At 39.3% G+C, this 6,298-nt stretch overlaps 1 protein-coding gene across 1 annotated transcript in view; it reads right to left on the bottom strand.

Annotated features, from left to right (window-relative positions):
* The window catches only part of LOC119415964 (copine-2), a 25,609-nt gene extending 22,610 nt beyond the window's left edge, over positions 1-2,999 (bottom strand). The window contains exon 1 of the mRNA XM_037683133.1: positions 2,809-2,999. The gene's annotated coding sequence lies outside the window, so the exon portion shown is untranslated. The remainder of the gene's footprint in view (positions 1-2,808) is intronic.
* Between the last annotated feature and the right edge of the window lie 3,299 nt (positions 3,000-6,298).

The raw sequence follows: 6,298 nt of genomic DNA on the forward strand, positions 1-6,298 counted from the left end.
AAACAAACAAAACACTAGAAAAAAAGATAAAACAGACAAAACAATAACAAAAAGCCAAAACGAATGAAACACTAGTAAAAAGCTAAAATAGACAAAACACTAACAAAAAGCTAAAACAAATGAAACACTGGCAGAGATAATACAGAAAAAACAATAGCAAGATACTAAAGCAGACAAAACACTAGCTAAAAGCTAAAATAGAAATATTGTTAAAAATAAAGTTTCACAGATGAGCTTTAGTTCTGCTACTTTATGATTTTGCCAGCCTTTTGCTGTTTTAACTTCTAGCTATCCTTCTCATACTTTAAGTTGGTGTTTTACCACCTTTAGCTCTTACCTAGTGTTTTGCTATTTTTTGGTTTTAGCCAGTCTTGAGCTTTTTACTAGCTTTTGCTACTTTTGGCTTTTAGCTACTATTCCTCTACATTTAGCATTTAGCTACTATTTGTCTACTTTTAGCTTTTAGCTACTATTCTGCCACTTTTTCATATCTTTCATACCAAGCTACCATTTTCATAATGTGTTTTTTACTAGCTTTTTGCTATTTTAAGCTTCTAGCTACCATTTTCATACATTTAGCTCTTAGCTAGCTTATTGCTGACTCTAGCTGTTAGAGGACAGTTTAATAAATTTAGCTTTCAGACTTTGGTTACTTTTTTGGGGTAATTTCTATTTTGCTACTTTTAGCCAATTTTGTTGTATTGTATTTTGTAGTATTTTACTCATTCTGTCAGCTTTTAGCTGGTGTTTTGCTTCTTTTAGCTTTAACAACTCGGTTACAGCTTCTTCAGTAAGTTTCAGCAGTCATTCATCGTTCACACTTGATTTTTACCACAATTTAATTTTCATTAAAAAATGAAACCAAAATGTTGAAGCTGTGAGTGAAAAACTAGATCCAGGCCGGCTGCTTCTGGATCTTAGAGGGTCAGGATCAGCCAGGAGGTTTTGCTGCTCTGGAGCATACAGGTGTGCGTTAGCACAACGCCAAGATGGAAAGCCATCAGCAATGACCTCAGAGAAGCAGCTGCTGCTGCCCGTCAATCTGGGAAGGGTCAAAGGTCATTTGGAATCCATTGTTCCACAGAGAGAAAGTTGATTCACCCGTGGATACTTTTCAGACAGCTGATTCACCCTGAAGGTCAGACCGTGCAGTGACTCTACAGGCCTCAGTCGGCAGGCCAAAGGTCATGGCCTCTTCTCTCTAACAAACATGGCAGCTCGACTTAGGTTTGGACTGTTTCATCTGAAGGAACCACAAGACTTCTGGACCAGAACCAGACCAGAGGACAGATGTTTACCCAGAATGCACTGCAGCAAACAGCTCCTCCCAGCTCTCAGTATGGTGGTGGTGGCTGATGGTCTGGGCACCTGTCAGTCACTGAGTGGACCAGGAACTCCTCTGTAGACCAAAGGGTTCTGGAGTCAAATGTGAGTCCATCTAGCTGAAGCTTGGACCAAACTGGGTCCAGAACCATGAATCCAAACACAGCAGCTGATCTACAACAGAACAGGTCAGAAAGAGCAGAACCAAAGACAAGTGAGAGTCCAGAACCTCAACCTGACTGAAATGTTGTGGTGGACCTTCAAAGAGTTTAACAGAACCTTCAATGAACTGAAGCAATGATGGAAAGAAGGGTGGGCCAGAATTCCTCCAGAACCAGGAGAGAGGCTGAGACAAGGAACCACTGAGGGTTCTGCTGCTGAAGGAGGTTCTGTTGGATCAGGCGCTGAAATCTGTGGTGTGTATTTGATTATGAGTTTAAATTTGAATCATTTGAGAACCTGGTGAGTCCAAAAAACCGAAAGAACGTGGACTTTGTTTTTACCCTTCGGCTGTTTAGAAATCCACAGGAAATGGACTGTGGGTTTGGCCACAGTCATAGCATGGATTAATTGTCACACACACATACACACACTTGCAGTGTTTAAACCAGATCAAAGCCAAACCACTCAAACAGAAAGAGATGAACAGAAGCAGAAACATCTTTCTTGAGTCTCCGAGCTGCTTTTAGTCGGAAACGGCTCCTCGGCTGCTTTAAAACAACAAGAAGGAAAGCAAACAGCACTCCGTGTCCTTAAAGGTGGTTTTGTTCTCGGAGCGGCGTTGAAAGGATGCGGTCTGTTGCTAAGAGACAATGTGTCATGACCAGCGTGCTCCTCCTGTGTTGGTGATGTCACACTGGAGGTTGTGATGTTCTGAAAACACTACAGCCTCTCCCCGTCGTGTGTTCCCAGACCGTCTGCTGGTCCCTCAGGGGGTTCTGAGGAGTCCTGCAAGGACTGACAGATAAGCCCGGCTTTCTCCTCACACCTGCTGCTTCTCCTGAGCGCTTCGGCTGATAAATGAAGAGGCAGACGGGCAAGAAATAAATGTAAAAGGCAAAGCAGGATGAGAAAAAGAGCTAATGCATGAAATGTGGTTTTAGCTGCTTAAACACTAAATCTGATGTTTCTCTGGATTTTTTATTTTTGGGGTCTGAAGATCTCCAAACTGCCCCATGTTGTGTCCAACAAGACCTTCAGGTCCAGGTCAGACCTGGGTCAGAGTCAGGACCTGGATGTCTGAGGTGCACTCTCTCATTAGGTCTAATAACACCTCCTGTCTGCTGCTCTGGACTCCATCAGGACAGAAGAGGTGAGGATGTCAACAATAATCATCAGACACGAGTCAACATATATAAAAATAAAAGTCCAAACTTGTCCCTGTGTGACGCGTTTCCTGAGGTCTCTCTATCAAAATGTCACATTTTCTCCACAGCACCCTTCCGCGTCTGAAACACACACGCACACGCACGCACTCAGACTTACCTCAGTGAAGGACCAACAACTTCTCAGCCACGTGAGATCTGGTTACTTCTGGCAGTGAAGAAGAAACAAAAAGTAAAATGTTTGAAATGTGACTTTTGTCTCTAGAAGTGCGTGGAGAGTCTTGTTGGCATGTTGGAGGAGCATCCGCGGAGGCGCACAAACCGTCCTCCGTGCGCGCGGACTGTGCAGCCTGCTCTGAGCCGCACAGACTGATGGAGCAGTCAAGATGACGGTGATGACCGCATACCGGAAAACGGGCGTTCAGACCTTCAAAATAAAAGTCAAATCGAAGAAAGGTGCTTCCGGTTTTTTTTTTTTTTTTAATGGTAGTAAGTAAAATATAACTTCCTAATTTCAGTTTGTCCAGTATGTGTAGATCAGCTGGATAATCTGTTAAATATGTTATAAACAATACCATATTTGGTATTTGATAGCGTACCACCCCTTCAGGGTATACAAACTAGGTACCAGGGACATATCCAGGGATATTTATGAGTACAAAAGGTAAACTTACAAGGTACTTACATGTTGTCTACTGGGACCGGAATAGATTATGTAATCTGCTGTTTTTCTGTACTAGTACCTACAGGAGGTACTTGCAAGGTAAATACCTGTTTTTTACAGTCAGCAGGGTACATACCTGCACCTACAGAGGTCCTTACTGGGTGTCTGTTACTATCTGCTACTTACAGGGGTATGCACCGAGTAAATACCTGGTGTCTAGAGGGGTGCCTACAGTGCGCAAACCTGGTACATACTGGGTAAATACCTAGTACTTGCAGAGTATGTATGTGGTATCTACATTAGTATTTACAGGGTATACACCTTCAAGTTGCATACCTACTTATAGGGTACCCACAGGGAGCAGGCTGTATTTGAAAGTCATTTTGTATTTTGTACTTACCATGTTTATTCCCAGTAAGTACCCCCAAATGTGTTCCAGCAGTTGCCTTCTCAACACCTGATGTGCATATTCATGTAGGTACTAGGGACATATATGTTGTAGATAAATACGCATGAAGGTATCAAATCTGTACCATGTAAGTAAGTACACTTTTATGTGCCAGTTGTGTACACTGCATGTACCAGGCTGTATTATGTACCTAATATCTTACCTGCTGAGGAGTTTAATTCTGACCTCATTGATGAGCTAGTCTGAACACACTCGAGATGAGGGCCCTGAACAGCTCCACAGTTTATAGTGGTTCGTTCAAACGCTACTTTATAAACCTTTGCATCACTCAAACTTTCTCATAACAATTTTTTTACACCGAGATTTTCACACGCACAAATAACAGCAGCAGCAGCTGGCTGTAGCACTTCCTGCAGGAAGATTTCTGCTGGAATAACAGTGTGATGATAAATAACTTGGTTAATCTGTAAAATATGTTAAATTCAATCAATAAAAACAGTTTTTGTCCAAATTGAGGTTAAAGAGCTATCTACAACAGGTAAGACATTGACTCTTCATAACGCCTACACATCCCATTCGGTTCTCTTCAGTCTCTTTAATATGGTCCAAAACTGAAGCAGGGAAATGATGGCAGCCCTGATTAAATATTTACCCCTGGGATTTGCTCACTGTAACACTTCCTATAAATAAAAAGGTCAGTGGAGTCGTTTTTCAACGTCTCGTTGCTAAAATCAATCGTATTTGAGTAAAAATAGAAAATGGCGCATCATCAGTTGGATCAAATGCTTCCCAGCTAAAGGACAAACTTTTTGATGTAAAAAAATTGTCTGGGGCTCACGGATCAATGTTTCAGCTCTTTAATATGGAAACAAGAAACAAACAGACCAACAAGATAATTAGTATTAATATAATAATAATAGGCACCAGCGACCCCCGTGACCCAAAATGGAATAAACGGGTAAAGATAATGGATGGATGGATAATAATAATATTTTTATTATATTATTGAGTGACTCATTCAGGACATTCCTGCTCCGACTTCTGGTATTTGTGCAATTTACCTTTTTGAAATATTTCGCCTTGTCGGACATGTTTTTCTCTTTGAAAACAAATGGAGCTCCACATCCTTCAAACCTTTTAGCTGTTTAAATCTTTTATGCTCATTGTTTTTTAGCTTCTTTCCACCTTTTGTGGCTTTTTTTCCTAATGTTTTTAGCTTGTGCTTCTGTCAGTTACTTTCTGCTAATTTCAGCTTTTTTTTCTATTCTCGGCTCCTTCTCTTCTAATTTTATATTTTATGCTACATTCAGTTTATTTCTGCTAAATTAAACTTTTTCAGCTACTAGGTGTTTTTGCTAACTTCTGTTATTTGTGATTTCTTTTAATCATTTCAACATTTTATGCTCCCTTCAGCCACTTTTTTTTTTGTTGTTGCAAATTTCAGCTTGTTGTTTGTAATCTATTCACAACCTCTCTCTGCCTATTTCAGTTTATTCGGCTACATTTCTGTTCTCTGCAGCTTTTTCTACACATTTCAGCTTCTTCAGCAGCTCCCAGCAGAAATTATTCTCACTGCATTTTCACGTTTCTCTAGTTTTTAGTTGTGTTCATGTCGGGGAGTTGAGACCACAAGGGGGTGCTATTTGAATCCATACAAAGTTTTAAATCACAGCTGCTGGTTTATTTCTTCAGTTTCACAAGAACTAGTGAATTACAAACAAGGTTGGGGCAAACAGAAGGAAATGCTCTGAATAAACTAATAACCTTTCTTAATAATGTTTAAAATACTTATTTCTGTTTCAAACAAACAAACTTTAATGAATTGACTCGTGTGCATTCTGAAAAAAAAGCAAAACTGGTTGTCAGAGATTCTAATAGATAAAAATATATATAATTTTATCATATTCTGTGCATTTTAAGTAAAAGATGTTTCTAAAACAACAGGACCAATCAAAATGAACACCAAACCAGCAAATCAATGAAAATTGAGACAAGAAAACTCAAGAAGTGTTTTGTAAAAAAGAATATAGAACTCAGAGATAATTTAGTTAATAAAAACAACATAATTTATCCAGTGTCAAATAAAAAAGATGATGCAATACAAATTTCAAACAGTCATAACATTAGACACAACAGTCAGTAATCAGTGTTGTCGTTTTACATTAAACTTTAGTCACATTTTATCTCCTTTTTGTTCCACACACAAAACAAATATAAAAATATAGAATTAATGTTTTTTCTACCATAAACAGCAGAAATAAATAAGTTCTCCTGCAGAGACCACAACCTATAATGACCATGAGAGGAGCAAACTCTTCACTGCAGATCTGTGATCAATTGTGTTTTTCACTCATGTGGCCTCTGCGTCAGTACAAAGTGGCTTCCTACAACCACAATTAGAATAAATAGAAAACGAAATATTTATTGTTTGGTGCTAAAAATGCAGTAAAAACAAGAAGTATACTCAAGTTTCACAACAGTATGAGACGTCTGACCCTTTAATTTGTTCAGACATTTTTTAGGTTAAATGAAATGTTCATCACATGCCACCAAAAGGCAAAAGGGAGATAATGTTTT

This window comes from Nematolebias whitei, chromosome 10 (genome assembly GCF_014905685.2).
Source record: "Nematolebias whitei isolate Nwh7 chromosome 10, NemWhi1, whole genome shotgun sequence".
Taxonomy (NCBI): domain Eukaryota; kingdom Metazoa; phylum Chordata; class Actinopteri; order Cyprinodontiformes; family Rivulidae; genus Nematolebias; species Nematolebias whitei.